This window comes from Lupinus angustifolius, chromosome LG20 (assembly GCF_001865875.1).
Source record: "Lupinus angustifolius cultivar Tanjil chromosome LG20, LupAngTanjil_v1.0, whole genome shotgun sequence".
Lineage (NCBI taxonomy): Eukaryota > Viridiplantae > Streptophyta > Magnoliopsida > Fabales > Fabaceae > Lupinus > Lupinus angustifolius.
Window position 1 is genome coordinate 5,453,300 of NC_032028.1, and position 214 is coordinate 5,453,513.

The following is a 214-nucleotide window of genomic DNA, read 5'->3' on the forward strand; positions in this document are numbered from 1 at the left end:
CTCATAAACCTTAACATCCTTTTTTAACAAAAGTTTCTACTTTTCTAATTTGTTCCAAGCCATGGTTTAAGGCTAACAACAATTAGAAATACTTACATTCTCATTTTTCCAAAACACTTCCTAAAGGTTCCTTTGATTTCATCATCATCCCCTTTGGCTAAAACAACAAAATACATGTAACAAAACATTATAACAACTCCATGAACACAAATTT